Raw genomic sequence first — 19173 nt, 5'->3', positions numbered from 1 at the left:
TCTCTCTCTCTCTCTCTCTCTCTCTCTCTCTCTCTCTCTCTCTCTCTGTCTCTCTCTCTCTCTCTCTGTCTCTCTCTCTCTCCCTCTCTCTCTGTCTCTGTCTGTCTGTCTGTATCTCCCCTTCCTCCCCCCCTCCTCTCTTTCCCTCTCACTCTTACTGTTTCCTCTCTGTCTCTGTTTCTGTCAGTTTCCTTTCTGGCTCTTACTCTCTGCCTCTCCTCTCTTACTCTTACTCTGTTTCTCTCTCCTCTCTGTCTCTCTCTCCTCAGTTTCTCTCTTCTCTCTCTCTTTGCCCCTATCTCTCTCTACCTCTTATTCTCTCTCATTTCTCTTTCTTCTTTCTCTGTTTGTCTAATATTTCTGTCTCCATATAACCTCTCTCTGCCTCTTTCCTTGTGTAAATATATATAATATATATATAAATATGTAGAGGTGTATACATATATAAGCACACAATCAGTCAGCCCACAAGCATTTAGTAAGCACCCACTTTGTGCCAGTTTCTGTGCTAGATGGAGAGAATACAAAACCAAACATCTTTGCCCTTATGTAGCAAACCTAAGTAAATTCAAACTACATACAAAGTTAAGTACAAGCAACACACACACAAATAAGTAAATGCATTATATATACAAAGCCAGCAGTATCCAACGGTGGGGGTGGGGAGGAGTCTTGGGGAGGGGGGAGAAGGGAGAGGGTCAGCATGTTAGGGGATCCTCAAAGTAGGGCTTCTAGGAGGTGCTTGTAAAAAGGGTCTGGCTTTCAAGGATGGGGGACATTGTGTGCAAAGGCACATAGATGGGGGATGGAACATTGTGGGTGAGGAGCAGGCAGGGGCCAGGGAGGCTGCAAGTAGACTGTAGGTAGGGGAGTGCCAGGTGAGGAGCCTGGCAAAGGAATTGGAAAGAGCTTTAAATATCAAGCATGGGGTTTCATATTTTATCCTTGAGACAAGGGGGAGCCACTGGAGCTTGCTGAGCAGGGGAATGAAAAATTAGACCAGTGCTTTAGGAATAGCCACACAGAGAGTGAATTCTTTTGCCTGCCCCAAACCTGTGTGCAGTAGCATTGAGTCCCAGCATCATCCTGAGGAAGGTTGGTGTCGTTAAATGGGATGGAATTGCCGATCGATGACATGGAGAAGTGTCAGCATGCCAAGCTTTCATGTCAGTTTTAATCATTTAATCCATGCCCCTTCACAGGTGCATCTTCTCTGCCATGCTGTTGATAAACAATGACAGGTGAAGTGACCTGAGAGGTTCCCACATCTTTTGGAAATGGAAATAGAGATGTCGAAGCAATGTGAAGCTGAGCAGTGGGCAATGGCTGATCTTCGCACTGGCTTCAAAATAAAGATGTGGCCCAAGAGCTGTACAACCCCATGTCTTCTGGACACTCCAAGGCTCCCATGGATCTTGCTTTGGCTATGATGTCAGTCTTCCCACTCTCCATATTTCATGTGCCTTTGGGCAAGATGGCCTTGGGGGTTGGGCATTTTCGTCTAATTCTACCTTTGTGTCATAGGCCTGTTCTCCAAAATGAAAGATTTCTTGTCAACGTCTTGAGGGCATCTATTGTCTTTGCATCTCTGGTGCCTAGCTTACTGTAGCCACTTAATAAATATTGATTGTTTCATAGAGTGATTCACATATTTAGTTAATACGGCAGAGCTAAGCTGGATTCCAACCATGGCTTGATTATTTGTGTGACCTCTGGAAGTCACTTTCCTATGCTGGACCTCAGTTTCTTCCTTATGAAAAAGGAAGAAGTTGACCTTCAAGTGGTGCTGAGTTGTCTCTGATACAATATACTCATGACAAAAGACATGTTTGCCCAGGGCTCGGCGGGCCACCCATTCCTCTTCTTTTACTTCCTAAATCAAAGTTTTGTATTTATTTTATGTATTTCTTATCCTATTAAAAAAAAGACCTTGGTTCCTTCTTAATTATTGTCTGATGATTTGTTTTTCTCCTGTTTTTCTCCAAGGGACTTGTAGGGGAATGGTTTTTCCCATTAGCCTTAGCTGATGGTAATTCCCAACCAGGTTGGTGTACCTTAATTTCCAATATTATGGACTCCTTTGCTATATGTTCTTAAGTGTTGATTTGTGTTTTGGATCAATAGAGAGAAACTCTGCTGTCTTAAAATCCAACAAAAGGTTGAATATTGTCTTCAGAAAAGCAAAAAGGAAGGTGTTGAACTAGATAACTGGATAAATAACCTCTGGATCTCTTCCAACGTTGACATTCTATGATTAGAAAATGGAATTCAAAGGAATGTCTAATTTGGTTGGCACATCTTGGGAGGACAGAAGGAGCACTGGAGTGGAGTCAGAGGACTTGAGTCAATACCAAGATCTGCTGCTTCCTATTTGTGCGAAATTGAGCACATCCCTTCACCGTCTGGCTTCAGCTTGCTCATCAATGACACAGTTGCTTAACAACAGTGACAAGACTAACACAATTTGATTTTCTTTTTTAAGATCCTGGGTCATCATCATGAATATAAATTAGTATTCATGATGACCATTTTAGCATTTTCTGTTTAACAAGGTTAGTGGCTTCCACTTAGCAAAGGACTTACGGAATAAAACCTACATTTGTAGACACAGTGGATGCTTTGATTTTCGGTTGGTTACTTCTTTGTTGCTTTTATTTTAGGGAGGGTCATAGGGAAGTAACAGCAATGTAAAAGACAGAGCAACACAAAAACAACCAACCACCGACAATAATAACAAACCATTCCTTCCAATCTCCTCCATCCCTCTTGATCATCATATTCTAATCTTAAAAATTTTTATTCTGTTATCTGGCATTTTTTATTCCTTTCTTCTACCCTGGAAAAAAGAAGAAATACAAAGTCCTTGTTATATCAAAGTCAAGCAAAACAAATCCCCACATTGTTCATGTTAAAAAAAAAGTGCATGTCTGTCTGCATATTACTTTATCATCTCTCTGTCATGAAGTGGACATCATTCGCCATCAGTCCTTTGGAGTCGTGATTCATCATTGCTTTGATCAGAGGTTTTATGCCTCTCGGTATTGTTAATTTTTATAATATTGCTATTATAAATGAGTTTCCTAGTTCTCACTTTACTCTGAATTAGTTCATATAAATCTTCCCTGAAAACACCCCTTTCATCATTTCTTAAAATACCATAGCATTCCATTATGTTCATACACCATAATTTATTTAGCCATACCCAAATTTATAGGCACTTCCTTGATTTCCAATTCTTTACCACAAAAGAGTGCTGCTATAAATATTTTTTAGTGCATATGGGTCCTTTAACTTTTTCTTTGATCTTTTTTTGAGTACAGTACTAGTAGTTGTATCTCTGGGTCAAAGAGCATGCTTGATTAAGTAACCTTTTGGACATAGTTCCAAATTCCTTTCCTGAATGGCTTGGCCAATTCACAACTCCACCAACAGTATCTCTCATCTTTAATCTCTCCCTGCCTACTGGATCTGTCCCTGCTTTCTACAAACATGCCTATGTGTTCCCAATCTTTGAAAAATCCTCACTTGATCCTAACACCTCTTTTAGTTATCATTCTATATGTCTCCTACCTTTCACAGCCAAAGTCCTAGAAAAAAATTCCCTCCTCTACTTGACCTCACTTCCTCTCCTCTCACTCACTTCACTGTCTGGTGTCTGATCTCATCACTTAACTGAAATTGCTTTTTCTAAACTTATTACTAATCTCCTAACTGGCAAATCCCATGGCCTTTTCTCAGACATCTAGTCATGACCCTGGACATCCTGGGAATTCTTAGTGAATAAAGAATAAAGCTATTGGATTCTAGTCCCATGGACCAGATGGACTTCCATGCGGCAATTTCCCCAATATCTCTGTAGCATTTGACATTGTTGATTACCCTTTCCTCATGAATAATTCCTCTTCTCTAGGCTTTTATGACTGTATCCCTTTTTGGTTCTTTTCCTACCTATTTGACAAATCTTTCTCAGCCTCCTGTGTTGGACCATCATTCATGTTCTAAAGAGGACTGGAAAATCTCTAAGGTCCAATCAGCTCTATTTCTTTTTTGCTTTTTTTTTTTGGAGGGGGGGGGAAGTAGGACAATTGGAGTTAAGTAACTTGCCCAAGGTCACACAACTAGTAAGTGTTAAGCGTCTGAGGCCAGGTCCATCCAACTCTAGACCCTACGAGCACACAAAAGATGATCAAGTTAGCTTAGAGGAGATAAGCATTTCTTAACCATTTGTTATGTACCAGGTTCTGGGCTAAACACTAGAAATACAAATACAAGCAAAAGGACCATCTCTATGTGTAAGTAGCTTACATTCTAATAGAGGAAGACAAAGCATGAAAAGAAATTGAACAGAGGACGGGAAGTAACCTTGAAGGGGCATGGTGGCAAAGTCTAGAGAGATGAGAGCAGAGCTGAGTGAAGAGTGTGAGCCAGGCTAAGTGACATGGTCTAAAATGAGGATCTACCCTGGGACTAGGTACCTACCACTTTCCCCTTTATTCAGTCAACATTCCCAGGATGTACCACAAAGTCCATGGATATGGAAGGGCTCCTTGCTTTCTTTATGGAACACACTGAGAGGTCCCTAGGACTGGGTGCCAACCACTTTCCCCCTTATTCAGTCAACATTGCCAGGATGTAATACAAAGTCCATGGATGACTGGAAGGGCTCCTTGCTTTCTTGATAGAACACACTGAGAGGCTATCTGGTTACATAATTTGCTTGAGTGACTGGGGCTAGAGTGAGTGGGAAGCTAGTCTGCCATAGAGACATCCTTGAGGGGGAGGGAAGGAAGAAAAGGTGAGCATAGTGGTTCTACTCTCAGAAAGTACTCCTCTGCTTTTGCTTCTATCTGTCTGTACCATAGACCATGACTTTGCACGGTGTCTTCTCCATTTTCTTGTCGAAGCTTATCCAAAGACCTGAACAGGGCCAGTTCCATTTTGGAGATGTGATTATAATGTGACCATAAGAACAAATAAACAAATGCCACCCCCCCCCAACCGCTTGGAACAGAGGATTTACATTAAAATCCCCTATCATAGTGCTTACTACCATATGATCTTGAATTAGGCATTTCACATCTCTGGGCCTCAGTTTCCTTCTCTGTAAAATAAGGGAATTGGATTAGGTGATCTCTCAGTCCCCCTTGAGTTCTAAGTCTATATACGAGGACACTTATTGTTGAAGTTAGGATTGTCTTAGAAAATTTCAGAGACAATCAAGAAAATCAGACACATTATCTTATAGTTAGAAAAAAATTAAAACCAAACCAGCATTACTCAGCTTCATTGTCAATTTTATTTACAAGACTTGATCTCAAATGACTTTTGGATGTGCCCATGGAGTAAAAATATTCAAATGATTGCATTACAGTATTTCAAAGCATTTCTTAAAGGGATTTGTTAAAAATGTTTAAAATACTTTAAAAAGTACATAAGGTATAACTATATAAAAGTATGTAAAAAAAGTCTCCCTTCACAGATTGCCTTGGACAGATCAATGCTCATTTGATATACAAGTACATGCTAACAACAAAAAAAATGCACATTGCAAAGGAAGTCATCACTGATATGGTCTTATTCAGAAAGTTGCCCCAAGTCCTAGTGGGTCTAAACAAAATCTCCATAAGCTTTCTGGGTATCCAGAAATCAGCATCCTTTGAATCAAGATTAATGTGATGAATCAGATGAAAGTATTACCTTAAGGAATTGAGATAGTGTTTGTACAAAATGGTTGGCAAACATCAAAATTATACAAAAATGACTATGGTTATTATTATTCTTTGACAAATGCCACAACAAATAACTTTGATGACTAGTTGTTATGGGAGTTATAAAACAAGGAGATCTCTATTGTCATGAAGGATGCAGAGTCAGTCTTTCAATTAAATATTTATTAAAGGCCTATTATGTACCAGACACTTTTAAGTGCTTGGGGTACAAATATAAAGAATTAAAAAGACCTTACATTTTATGGGAGACAAGTACATGTACAAACATATGCAGCATAAATACATAACATGGTTGACCCAGGCTTCCCTCTCTGAAGTTCAGGCCAGTTTGAAGACACCAACAGTTGCTTCTAATCAGCCAATGAAAGAAGTCTTCCAATTGTATGGTAGATCAATGAAGGATGTTCACTTGTGCTCCAGTCCTTACGATTATCCCAGAAGCAGCTCTCTAATATCGTCCACATGGGTAATGCCATCTTTGCAAACAGATGGTATTTGTACATTCACCAGATCACTGTCATGTTCTCCCCCCATGTGAAAAATGTTCTATCCCTGGCCAATCATCTACTCTGAATACAATCTAGAACGGTTTTCTTGGGTCTCTGAAGATGCATGAGCCTTGTTCTTTCATATGATTCACCAGTATCATACAGGAAAGTCTCATTTTCTACCTGGCTGCACATCTCTGGAATCTTAGCATCTTGAAAGATTACATCACCCGGAAACTTACACCTCCTCACCAGGCCCCTCTTCCCTCTCTCTGACTGGAGAGAGTGGAGACTGGACTGCAGAGAGCTCCTCCCACATCGTCTTCCCTCCCTTCCTTTCAGTTTCTTTCTACATGTCATTTCCCCCTATGAAAATGTCAGCTCCTTGAGGGCTTTTTTTTTCTTTTTTTTTTTTGCCTTTCTTTGCATCTGCAACACATGCAACATAACGCCCGGCACATAGGAAGCGTTTAGTAAGTGTTTATTGGCTGACTGACTGAAAATAGCTCATGTAATGTGAACTTATAGGCAGTCCCACATATTCAGGAGAAAATCACAATTATGCCCCAATAGAAACTTTTGCAAATTCAACAATAAGGGAACATTTCATGAAGTGTACCAAAGATTACTGCTTGCTTAGTACTCAACAAATGCTTGATATTGCTTGAATGACCTTTCTGAAGCCAAAAAGAAAAAAGAAAGAAAAATCAAGGATAAAGAAAACCAATTTCCTGCTTTTGAAATCAAGAGCTTCCCAGACCAAGTGGAGTTCTTCCCATGAGGATTTAATACTTGGGATTGATTAGGTATCTCTCTCTCTCTCTCTCTCTCTGAAATGAGAAGCCAACTGTCCTGGCTGAAAACTTTTCCATGGTTTTATCCATAAAGAATAAGGCCATCCTCATTGGGTCTGGACATCATTTTTTAGGAATCTTTACACAGGGCATGCCAAAATTTCTCTTTTAATGCAAGCTTCTAAGAGGTTCAGGCAAATTTCCCCTGGGTCCTGTTGCAAAGGGCACCTCAAATTTCTCCCAATAAATCCCTGTGACTTGGGGTAATCCCAATGACACCGCAAGCTAACCCAACAGGTTCCATTAGGAAAATGACAGTCAGACACTTGGAGTTTCTCAGAACATGGGCAAACGCTATGAAGTTTGAAGGAATAGCAATCTCACAATAAGATAAGCAGGGTAAGTCTTTGAATGCAAACAAAAACAAAATCAATTGACATTTTTCAACCAGGCACCAGCATTCTAGTGATACAAACCCCATTATTTGTCATCTTAGAATCCATATCAATATTCACACAAGATTCAGTAATAGAAGTATCACTCGAGGGATCAATAAATGGAAAATTTACAAAATTACCTTAATGGAGCTGACTTGAGGCGGAGCATATCCTGGGGTAACAATGGCTAACATTTAGCTAACGCTTACTACACATCAGACACAATTATTATCTCATTTGATCCTCACAGTCCTGGGAGGTAGGTGTTATCATTGTCCCCACTTCACAGGTGGGGACACTGAGGCAAAGAGGCTAAATGACTTATCCAGGGTCATACAGGTAATATATGTCTGAGGCTGAATTTGAACTTGGGTCTTCCTGATTCCAGGCTTGTTAATTCTATCCACTGTGCTACCTAACTGCCCTGGGGGTGGGGGAATGGGGTGGGGAATCAACAGTATTATAGCCTAATTTTTTTTTGTTCAATTCCTTTAGGATCTTACAAACTAGGGCAGCCAAAACTTAAATCCCAAGGGAGAGAGTTTTTCTAGTCATTCTCTTAAATGTGAAGGGCCTGATTTTATCCTTCAGGAGGCCCCACATGTAATAGGGTTGACTGGTTCCACTCTCTGAGGGCTGGATAGTTCCACCTTACCTTAGGATTCTCAGGTACCCTGAAGGGTCTGGGGTCTCTCTTTTCTGTGCCATAATCTTAGTGCCCCATTCCACCCTTGGATGTGTCCTCTCATTTCCAGGGACCCAGTGACTAGCATCCCATTTCCATTTAGTCAATTAATATTGGAGAGCTTTTACAAAGGAATATTTACTGAGAAGCTATAACAAGAACAAATATATGAACATTCTTCCCATTACCTCAGAGACATATTCCTCCCTCTACCCATATTTGCCTTGTCTGGTCCTTCTTGGTTATAAATAAGTTGATGCAGGTTGTGTTATACCAGGAGAAAAGTTCTCTCACACCCCAAAAGCTCAACACTCTGCTAAACCACAGGCTCCAAAGAGTGAGTTGTCTGCAGAATGACCTAGTTGTTCTGGTTGGGGAGGTCTTTCTTTAGTTATCCCTTAAAGGAGCAGTCCTGAAAAAGCCTGGTAAGTGGTGCCATGAATTATGCATAGGGGACTTATTTCAAGTCATGCATTTAAAATGGGCATTAAAAATATAACCTTGACTCTCTGTTTTCTTTGCAACCAGCCCCAGGAGCTCACCAGCACAGAAGCAAAATGGAGTCTGATTGATTGGGTTGGAGACATTTACATAATGGGGAATTTCTCACTGAGCAAAGAGCCAATCCCATAAAAACAGATGGCTCCTAGCTGAGAGCAGCCAGATTCAGCTGTCAGATGACTTTCTTTTGGATTTCTCTTCCCTGTTCAAGCACTAACCAATGAATCTCTCATTCTGGTCTTCCCAGTCCTGGCCTGTGCCTCTGCTCTGTAGGCTGGAAAAATAGAAGCCAAGTGGATTGCTGAAGCCTTCAAATAGAAAGCAGAGGAGTTTCACCATCTAATTCTCCTTCCATCACATCCTGCTGAAGAGGCCAACAGAGGCCATTGTTGAATCTTTTGGTGCAACTGTCTACTGGGACTGGTGTCATTAATTTTTTTTTGATGCATGAATGACATTCTATACTGATGTGAAAAAATTCCCTTTCAGCATCAGTGAGACCTAAACATGAAGGTGGAACAGCAATGTAGATACCAAGTGAAACCAAGGAAACCAAGGAAGAGGATGACCAAGATATAAGGCTGGAAAAGACTGCAGGGAATCCAAACAACTAAACTGCCAGCAAGACAGTTGTAATGAAACTCCAATAAATCATATCGCTCAACTTCTATAATGGACCTGCCAATGATCTAACTGGGGGAGCCATCTTCTGTCACTCAGTCCTTAATGAAAGCAGAAACTATTCAATTGTTCTTCTTACAATAATGTCTGACATCAGAATGTAAGTTCTTTGAGGACAGGGACTGTTTTTGATCTTTTTTGTACCTCCAGCCCTTAATACAGTATCTGGTATATAGTATGTACTAAATAAATGCTTATTGACTTAAGTGACTGTCATTCATACATATCACATGTCTTACAATTCCATAGGTCTCTAGAACCCCTTACTTACCCTTAAGTCCATTGATTATCTTGGGATTTCTCTTGCAGTAGCTCAAAAGAAATATGAGATATGCAAATTTGGAGACATATTCATTCCAAATGTTCATACAGATTATTTGTGCTTGACCTGTGGCAGACCTTTCCGAGCTCACACTGGTCTGATCAGCCATAGTCAGACACACTGTGCACTGACCTTGACATAGTGATGTGATTTTAGTCCTCTTGGATTACAAAGGACAACTCTTGGGAGTAATTAATTACAGAATCTATGACTCAAGCTCCCATCCACCCCCCCCCCCCCGTCATTATTGTCAGATAAACCCAATAGCAAAAGCACTTAATTAAAACAATGCAAACAACAAGGAGGCAAACACAGATTCTTGGCACCTCTACAGATGGGGGCAGCTTCCTCTGCATCCAGAGGAATTATAATCCTTTAATCCCTCTGATTTCCCAGTACAGAGGTAAGATGGAGTCCGTTCAGAGCTCACAGCTGCCCGGCAAGTGCTTAGACTATGCTTCTCTTAGACCTTTCCATTCAGTCTGGTAGACTGCCAGCTGTACTAGATGACCAGCTGCTTGCCTCGCACTTTTATACAGACTGACACCTTTGCCTCTTGGAAGCCCAGCTCCCTTCAAGACACAGATCAAGCGCCACTTCCTCCAAAGGCCTTTTCTGATTCCTTTCCCTCTTCCTCCATTGCTAATCTCCTATCCTCCGAAATGACTTGTATTGATCTTGTACTTATTTATCTGTGACCATAGAGAATTCTCACCAGTAGACCAGTAAGCCTTTTGAGGATAGGAGCAGTTAGTCCATAATAAATGCTTATTGACTGAGAATGGCTAAAGCCTCTCCCATCTCTGGAGTTACCAGGTTCTAATTACAGTTCCTGGGTTCAAGTATTCCATGGCCATATTGTTTCTTGTAGGCCCTCTTCTGACTGAATAATTTGCCACTCCCACCCACCAAGCACTGTGGGAAAAAAAGTTCTAAGGTAGACCAACTGTATCAGTACCTTTACAAAATGCTTTACATATATCAACTCATTCAATGTTCCAAACCAGTCAATATGAAGGTATAATAGGCATCACACATACACACTATTGTAACAGACCATTGGAGGCACAATAGATTTTGCTTTCTCCAAAAGGATTCTGGGAAATGTAGTACCAATGACTACTCCCCCAGGACGTGAACCCCAGGGCAGGGGTGGGAACCAGCCTGTGGAGACTGGTGAGCGCTGGGAGCAGTCATAGTGTCAACAGCAACTGAAGAGGAGAAGGGGATGGGGAAAATGGGAGAGAGGGAGAGAAAGAGGATGAGGAAGGGAGAGAGATTCTGAGAGACAGAACAGAAAAGCAAGCTGAGAGGCTGCTGCAAATGGGAGTCAAGAACGTTCAGTGGATCAGCCACAAGCTGTCCAGAGGGGAGCTCCCCAGAGCTGGGACCCCCTGCAGTGGAAGGGCATTTCTTCCACCATTCTCTCCTTCCATCTGAAGGAACCAAATTTAAACCAGGTGTATCCTATTTCTCTGGAAATATTGCAAATGCTGTGGGTTTGCCTGATGGCCAAAGAGTTGTTTCCCTCACTGTTGGATCTTTTGGGGGGAGTCTTTTAACTGTGATGAGTGTGCATTGTGCAGGTGTGTGTGTGTTTTGAAAAACAGCCTCTATACTATATAGGCCAGGACTTTTAGGTTTGCTGGTCTAGGGGACCATCTGGGGGACACATTTTATGGTCATTTTATTCTATTTGCTTTAATAGCATTATAAATTCCAAGAGCAGAATGAAAATGGAATTTTGTTTTATCTGCCCCTCAGACTATGAGACCCTGCCCTCTTTCTATTGGGGAGGAGATCTCTCATGAAGGTAGGGTAGGGGTGTGGGGGGGAGGAGGAGATATAGACACCGAGACAGAGAGACACAGAGAGACAGACACACAGAGAAGAGAGACACAGATACATATACACACAGAAACAGACAGACAGAGAGACAGAGCTTGACAGAGAGAGGGGGGGAAGAGAGGGGAAGAATGGAGAGTAATTTATTATCTGTGCTAGTAGAATGTGAGCTCCTTGAGGGCACCGTCTGTTGGTGGAAAGGGGGAGAAGAATTTGCCATCTGTCCCAGTAGAATGTAAGCTCCCTGTGGGTAGTGTCTGTTTGGTAAGAGGGATCCACCATCTGTTCCAGTAGAATGTAAGCTCCTTCAGGATAGTATCTGTTTCCTTTTGTCCTTATATTATCACTTATCCTCAGTATAGGAAGAGGGGGGAGGGAGAAGGTAAGAACAGGAGAGTCAAGGGGAGAAAGATTCACCATCAGTTCCATTAGAATGTAAGCTTCTTGAAGGCAACTCCCCCTCCTTTTGTCCTTTTATCTCCACTATCTAGTGTAGTGTCCTTACACTTAGTAGGCACTTAATAAAAGTTTGCTGAATTGAATTGCACTTCATGACCAAACTTGCAATTAATCTGAGTTTAGATGTGTCTCTTTTTTTGGTCTGTTTGATATTATGGTATCCATTGTGAATATCTTTTCCGAGGTCTATTTTCTTCAGTATACAGCAATTCATGCAAGTTCTTTTTGTAAATCCCATTAAAAAAAATTCTGCACAGTCATCATTTCTTCTAGTGTAATGATATTCCATTATATCCCATGCCATGATTTATTCAATGATTACCTAATCAGTAGGCACCCATTTCGTTTCCAGTTTTTGCTACCACAAAATGTGTTACTATGAATATTTTAGTATGTATAGGACTTTCATAATATTTCAGACCTACTTTGGATGCCAGAATTTATGTGTTAAAGAGCATGACTAGTTTGGTGGCTTCTAAGAGAACTCTATAGGATTATAGGTTCAGAGATGGAAGGCGCCTTCTTGGATAATTCCAAATTGTTTCCCAGAATAGAAAAGGACCCACTCTCCCACATCCCATTTTATTGGTTTGCAATTTTGTCTGACTTGGGCAAACTCTCTTCTAGAGAGCCTTCCACCAGATCTGGTGATCTCTTCTTCCTCCATATTTTACATCATGAATCTATTTTAGAAAACAGAATATTCTCATTTTACAGATGAGGAAATTGATGCCTAGATAGGAGAAGTGACTTGCTTAAGATCCCCAAATAATAACTAATGAAGCTAAGGTTTGAGCCCATGTCCTCTGAATCCAAATCTCAGCTTAGAACAGTGCATGGCACTCATGGGTGCCTAACAAATGCTTGTTGACAGATTCATTGACTCTTTCTGTCCTTTTCCTAAGCTTATTGTATGTTACTCATTTAAGACTTAACTATACTTAAGTAATAGGATTTATTTTTTTTTTAAGCAATTGGGGTTAAGTAACTTGCTCAAGGTTACAGGGCCAGTTATTCCTGGGTGTGGTGCTGAGTCCAGGTCATCCCGACACTAGAGCCAGTGCTCTTACTCACTGAGCCACCTGGCCGCCCCTAAGCAATTGGGTTTAAGTAACTTGCTCAAGGTTACATGGCCAGGTGTTTCTGGGTGGGTGCTAAGTGTCTGAGCCCGGGATTCGATCTCCAGGTCTTCTCAACATTGGAGCCGGTGCTCTTACTCACTGTGCTACCTGGCCGCCCCAAGTAATAGGATTTAGAAGTAGAAAGGACCTAAGAGGTAACTTAACCTACTGTCTTCATTTTATAAATGAAGAAACTGAGGCCAAAGAAAGGGTAATGATTGGCCAAGATCAAGGAAATGATGGAGTCAGAATTTGAACCCAGGTCCTATCCTCTGTGGGCCCTGAATGAGGGCAGAGTCTGCTCTTTCATTCTTTTCTCTCTCTCTAGGTAGCTAGTGTGATGCTTACTCCTTCAAGCTCTTTATTTCCCTGCCTAGAGAAGGACGACCAGCCCAGCAGATGCAAGGCACCAGTGTGCTCCCAAATGGGGCAGGACTGAGGCTCAGAGGAATTCTCCAAGGGTGCTCTTTCCGGGATGTCCTCAATTTGCAGAGTACTTCCCCTGCAGCTTGTGGCTGAGATCATTGTGGGAAGTCACTCTTAGCCAGAATTGTAATGTAAAAAGGAAAGTGCAGGATCCCCTTCCCTCTCATGGGCCCATTTTGACAAAGGACTTGCCAAGAGTCTGGTGATGGGTAGCCAAAGTCCAAGCCAGGGAGGTGGCCAGGAGGTCAAAGCACAGTTTTGGGCTGTTGTTGCCTGGAATTGATGAGGACAGTAGCCTTTTGTGTGCACTAGATGGCAAGCAGTGGGTCATCTCATGTCTGACACTTCCTTAGTCAGGCCTAGCATTTTCCCCCCCATCCCCCAGCATGGCGATCTTTGCCCCCATACCAATCCACGGTTTTTTAATGAACGTTTATCTTCCCCTTCCCCTATCTGAGCAACAGCAATAACAAAAGACAAATAAAGCCTTTGTAAAAAATAGATTCTTGTGCCGACCATGACATATTTCATTCTAGATCTCTGTCAGGAGGTGGGCAAATGCTTCATCTTTTATCTTCTGGAATTGGGATCAGAAGTCTCCAGTCTTTCAAATTTGTTCTTATTTTCAAGGTTGCTATTGTCTACACTCACCTCCAGATTCTTCTCTTTTCATTCTGCTTCACTTTTCCCTGAAATCTCTCATTTCATCATTTCAAATAGCACAATAATATTCCATTATGTTCATATACAGGGCAGCTAGGTGGCTGAGTACACAGAGTGCTGGGCCTGGAGTCAGGAAGACTCATTTCCATGAGTTCAAATCTGGCCTCAGACAACTTACTAGCTGTGTGACCCTGGGAAAGTCACTTTACCCTGTTTACCTCAGTTTCCTCACCTGTAAAAGAGGCTGGAGAAGGAAATGGCCAACCACTCCAGTATCTTTGCCAAGAAAACTCCCAATGTAAAGTCAGACATGACTGAAGACAAATGTGTGACATTCATATACTATCATTTGTTCCCTGATTTCCCAAAAGATGGGCACCCTCCTAGTTTTCAGTTCTTTGCCAGTTTTGTAGAGGTGAATACTTTTCCTCTTCCTTTGGTCTCTTTGGCCTGTTTGGGTATTGCTGGATCAGAGGGAAAGCAGTTTCATGACTTTTTGGACATCGTTCCCAATTGCTTTGGAGAAAACTAGCTCGATATTCTACACACAACAGCTGCTTCATAAAACCTTGTTAAATGAATGAATGAATGAATGAGTGAATGAATGAATGGGTTGAGCAAAAATTAACAAAAAGAGAGTAAGTTATGGTGGAAGGAGTCCGGCATCCAGAATCAGAAGAGACCAATGGTGGAAACCCACCTTAATCAACCAACCAGAAGAGGGCCTGGATCTGTGATTTTCTTGACATAGGGAATTCCCAGGTGAGGAAACTCCCTCTATCAATGCATCTGGGCACCTTTTATACAACTTATCTTAAAGAACTGGCTAGATTCATACTGAGAGGGTGACTTTCCCAGGGTCATCCAGACAGTATATGCCAGGTGCATGATTGAACCCAGGTGTTGCTAGCTACAAATCCAGCGCTCTCTCCTTCATGGTTCTAAATTGATGAATGAACAAGAATTAACAAGTGCCAAGACATCACGATAGCCCTGGGGGGGGGGTTTGCAAAGCCCAAAGTGAAACATTCTCTGCCCTCCAGGATCTTGTATTCTTTCTGAGGAGACAAGATGAATTCTCCTACACTTGCTGCTAGGTGACCGTGAGGGAATCCCACAACCACCCTGAGCATCTGTTTCCTTCTCTGTAAAATGGCGCCAGAAGTCAGGGCCTGGGACCTGGCATGTAATAGGTGCTTTTATTGTTATTCAGTCATTTTTTTCCAGTTGTGTCTGAGTCTTTGTGATCCCATTTGGGGTTTTCTCGGCAAAGATATTGAATAAATGTTTGCTTCATGCTTGATTAATTGGATGAAAAGAAGCTCCTACTTTCACAGATTCAAAGATCTGGGACTGGAAGAGTTGCAGAACTGAACATGCCACATTCACCATTTTTTATTATTAATAGCAAAGAACAGAAAGGTCTCTGTTAGGGAGATGTGAGGGTCAGAGGAATGCTTGGGACTCTCCATCCTTCAGTAAAGGCCAAGGGAGTCCATGACCATCTTCAATGAAGAGGAAGTGAGGGTCCTCACTGTATGCATGCTACATTAAAGCAAGTCAACCAACCAACCAACCAACCAACCAACCCTTCTGACCAGCAAAGGTTCTTGGCTCATTCCTGGGGCCAGAAGAGTGGAGGATGCTGGCTCCATCTCATCAATAACCAATCAAATGCTCTCCCTGCTGTGCCCTAGTTTAGAGTGTGAATGCTCAAGACAACCTCTTGACCTCTTCTTTCTCCAAATAAACTGTGGGAGCTGCCACAGGTGCAGGGCTCTCCAGTCTGGAGATAATGGCAGTCCAATCTGTCAGGTCACATCTCCCCACAGCCCCAGGAAGCTAGCACTTCCCTGTCCAGTGCTGACAATTATCTATCACAGGTGGCTTGTTGGAAGGCCATGTGATATTTCTGATAGTATGTGCTGTCCCTGAACAGGATATCAGCACCTGAATGCTCCCTGCTATCCAGGGCCAATTCCTGACAGACATTATCAGCCTCCTTACCCCCACCCCATTGACAGCTGAAGGGAAAGGAAGAACAGCAGTCACCACTAGGGTAGGAAGGCTGCCAGAAGAAACCATGAAGTCAAATTAAGGGAAATCCACTCATGGGAAGGGTTTTTGTTAATGGTCAATTATACTGTGAAAGATGCAATTTAACCAGTGGCAGTAGACAGGTTTATAATGACTGTCTCTCTTCTCTGGGATTCAGTTTCTCATCTATAAGATAAGAGGCGGCACTAGATGAATTCTAAAGTCTCTTGTAGTCCTTAGTCTATGACTTATGATCCCAGAAGGACAGAGTTCTTTGAATGGGAGTAAATGGGGATTAATGTTATCCCATTCCCATTTGACCCAAATCCATGGGCTTCTCATTTTCTGAGCTTATTGGCATAACCTAGATTTACAAACTCCATATTTAATACAGCTCTCTCTTCCTCTCTGCCACTCCATGTTCGTCACCTTTAACCCAACCTACCTTCTTTTGAAATCTAGCTCAGTCCAATTTGAGTGTCTGCTGTGTAGAGAACACTTAGAGGCACTAATACCAAACAGTGTTAGAATGACTGAGATATTGGAGAAAGAGACTGTTACCAACTTGAGGGAATCAGGGAAAGTTTCTTGGAAACCATGGCCTTTGAGTTGGCTATCCAAGGATGGGCAGACATTCTCTTGTGAAGAAGGGGAGCAAGAACATTAAAAGTATGGAAAAGACCACCATCAAAAGTCTAGAAGTGGCTGTCTAGGGACTCAAGGTTCACTGACTGACTGACTGACAGTTGGCCTTTTCATACGTGGTGGAACTAGTCCTTCTTCAGGCTGCTTCCTTGACATCTGAAAGGTCTTCCTTTCCTCTACATTTTGTTGTCTGTCTTTTGCTACCTCCAACCTTCAGCTTTATTTATAAGGTCTGTGTAAAACTGAAGAAACCTCTGGTTATTGCTTCCTGGCTCTTCATGAATAGAATTTGATAAGCCAGAAGGGAATGGAGTGTTGAGTCAGGTGCTTATAGCTTGAGAGAGCTTGGTCTAATGGATAGAGCACTGGGCTTTGTATCAAGAAGGTCTGAGTTCAAATTATCCTTCAGACATTCCCTACCTCTCTGGGCCTCAGCTTTTTATTTTGTGAAGTGTCTGGGGGGCGGGCAGGGTCTTAATGCCCTCTGAGGCCTCTCCCAATTCTAGATCTGTGATTAATCTAACAAGCTCTTACATCTCCACTGCCTTTGGAAAGGCAGGTGAAATCACAGACATGGTCACATAGGTTTTATTTGGGTTATTTCAGTTACAAGATGCATATAAGGGCACTTTAACTTAGGTTTGGCCAATGACTTCAAACCACAGATATGGAGACTGTGTATACTGATGACATCTTATAATCAACCTCCTCTCCCATTGCTAACCCATTCTTGGGCTTTTTAGTTTTCTTTTCTGTGAATATGCTTGGTGCTTATATGTCTGTTTCAATATAGAAATGAAAGGAAGCCAGATTTAGTTGCTAGGGAAGCTCTCAATTTTCTTCTTGTCAACTTGCTTCCTTTAATTTCAGCATTTCAAATCCCTACATTAGAAAGGTTCCTTTTGACTGAGTAATCAAACTTTGGAGATATCTATTCCAATATTTGCGATGTGAAATTCAGATGACACATTCATTCCAGGCTCTTGCCATTTCCCCCCAAGTACATCCCACATAGCAGAAAGTGTTGGTGGATGTGTTTGAGTCTAACAGTGCAACCTGCTGGTTCCCAAGGCCTGGGGTACTCACCACCTCCCAGTGAGAACCCAAATCCTAAGGGGGGAGCCAGCCACTCTGATACTGTATCCCCTGGGTTTTACTCAGTATTCCACAGAAGAGAAGGCCCCTTCTACCTGGGCTCATCCAATTCCAATGGGCACTTAATTCTCCTCTGTTCTCCCACTCAGACCCCAGCATGCATAGTTCTAGGGTTGGAAGCAACTTCAGAGATCATCTAGTCCAGCCTCCAAATTTTACTGCCAGAGAGACTGAGGCCCATAGAAGTAATAGGCTGTTCCCAGGGTCACACGGTAGTAACATGCAGAACATGGATCTTCTCACTCCATATCCAATGCCCTTCTCACTGCATTTGGTTGGTAGAAATGCCTCAGCTTTTGTGGAAGAATAATTTTTCTTCTACTCTGTAGCATGGAAGGTCAAACATTAAATATACAAATGCTGTATTTTTCTCTTGTTTTACAGGAATCCATATTCCCTCCTCCATCTCCCTGAGGGTGCATAAAATGTAAACATTGGCGCAAGCTATGAATGAATTCATTTCTCTTTGTGCTGCATTTTCAGGAAGTCAGAAGACAGTCTGCTTCTGCTCTCAGAAACTATCAGTCAAGTGCCGTCTTGCTCTGTGGGAGACACTTCCACACTGGTGGTGTCGAGCTCACACTTGGGAAAGTTTTTCAGCCTACACATCAGTACAAGTTGTCAGTGAGCCTATGTGAAATCTGAATGGAAACAAAAGGAGAGGGAGTAAAATGGGGCAGTACCAAACTGTCATTTCAGAAGGGATTTCTGTGACATCATAGAAATTTCTCTTCTCTAGAGGTGTGGCCTTGAATGCCAAATTATGTGATGAGTGTGAGCTCTCCCCCACCACCTTGGAGAGAGAAAGAGGAATAGGTAAAGACTCAGCTGGGTTCTCCAATGAATTCTTGAGAAGTCTTGAGGATATTCCACAATTTCTAGAAGAGTTGAACTTTTTTTTTTTTTTTAAAGCAATCGGAGTTAAGTAACTTGCTCAAGGTTACACGGCCAGGTGTTTCTGGGTGGGTGCTAAGTAAGAGTTGAACTTTGGTATTGGGAGGGTGGTTTGCATGAACAAAATTAAAAAAAAATTATGACTGTCTTTTGTTTTCACATGACCTTCATTTCCAAATATATCTTTCCTCCTCCCTCTACTCAGTGAACCATTTTTTCATAACAAAGGCTTTTTTTTAAAGAGAGAGGAAAAGCAATTTAGCAAACCAATCAATTTATCAACTCTCTCTG

At 41.9% G+C, this 19173-nt stretch overlaps 1 long non-coding RNA gene across 1 annotated transcript in view; it reads left to right on the top strand.

The window, feature by feature from the left end:
* Positions 1-2613, top strand: part of LOC138157733 (uncharacterized) — a 14974-nt gene extending 12361 nt beyond the window's left edge. Inside the window, exon 2 of the long non-coding RNA XR_011167444.1 lies at positions 1203-2613. This is a non-coding gene — a long non-coding RNA (uncharacterized lncRNA). The remainder of the gene's footprint in view (positions 1-1202) is intronic.
* The last annotated feature ends 16560 nt before the right edge of the window (positions 2614-19173 follow it).

Source organism: Petaurus breviceps, unplaced genomic scaffold, assembly GCF_028583685.1.
Source record: "Petaurus breviceps papuanus isolate PSGF00001 unplaced genomic scaffold, PetGlider_PUasm1.0 173, whole genome shotgun sequence".
In the NCBI taxonomy this organism is placed as follows: Eukaryota; Metazoa; Chordata; class Mammalia; order Diprotodontia; family Petauridae; genus Petaurus; species Petaurus breviceps.
This window is presented reverse-complemented; position numbering and strand designations above follow the sequence as displayed.